Raw genomic sequence first — 1,012 nt, forward strand, 5'->3', positions numbered from 1 at the left:
CTCATGTCTCCTTCATTGGCAGGTGGGTTCTTTACCACTAGCGCCACCTGGGTGTGGGAGGTATTTGGGGGGCAGTCTTGTCTGCTCAGAATGTGGCTGCAGACGGGAAGTGATGCCACACAGCGCTCAGGCTGGTGAGGTGACGCGGGTGAGGGAGGCGCAGCAGGAGGCGCGGCTCAGGCCTCCCGCAGGCTCGTGCCCTCGGGGTCCATTCCAGGCTCTGCGTTGCTCGGCGTTCTACTCTAGGCTTCGGAATGAGGCAGGGCTTCCCCCACAAATCATCCGCCTGGCTCAGGCCTCCCGCAGGCTCGTGCCCTCGGGGGTCCATTCCAGGCTCTGCGTTGCTCGGCGTTCTACTCTAGGCTTCAGAATGAGGCAGGGCTTCCCCCACAAATCATCCCCTGAGAGGGACTCTCCTTCCTCCTTGGGTTGGGAGCCTCATGCGGTGCCCTGAACTGCTGAGTGCTCATCGTTCCCCGTCGTTAGAACAATACAGCACTGTCTGGGGGAAGCACGCTTGCCTGAGCCGACCCCAGTCGCAGCTGGTTTTGGAGGCCAGCGGAGGTCACCCGAGGGAAGCAGAGAGCAGGAGGCGGAAGGTTGGCCCACGTTTATCCAACAGCCCTGGGTCTGACCTCCCCGTGGCGTTAGATGTCAGGACAGATGAGCCTTGTAAATACCACACAGCAAGTGTTAGACTCCATGGATCATATTATTCTTACCGAACAAATGAAAATCACTGCCTTATGTCATATGAGGGACTCTTTATATCTGAAATAGAGTTTTAGCGACAGTATCATAGATGATTTAAAAACTGTGATGTTACCTCAAGCAGGTTAGGCCAAAGCGCAGATGATGTGCTGTAGAGAACTTTTAGATCGAGAAGCTGTTCTTGCAACAAAGGGGACCTTTAACATGATGTTAAAGGTGCATGTGAAGAGTTCAGATAAAATTATATTTATGAAGTGAGAGCATGGAAAGAAGTATTATGTCAAATGGACATATTTTATAT

The 1,012-nt window shown here is 53.0% G+C and overlaps 1 protein-coding gene across 1 annotated transcript in view; it reads left to right on the forward strand.

The window, feature by feature from the left end:
* The window catches only part of MOK (MOK protein kinase), a 44,337-nt gene that overhangs the window by 14,246 nt on the left and 29,079 nt on the right, over positions 1 to 1,012 (forward strand). The gene's annotated exons all lie outside the window — the stretch shown is intronic.

Source organism: Bison bison, unplaced genomic scaffold, assembly GCF_000754665.1.
Source record: "Bison bison bison isolate TAMUID 2011002044 unplaced genomic scaffold, Bison_UMD1.0 scf7180017864302, whole genome shotgun sequence".
Lineage (NCBI taxonomy): Eukaryota > Metazoa > Chordata > Mammalia > Artiodactyla > Bovidae > Bison > Bison bison.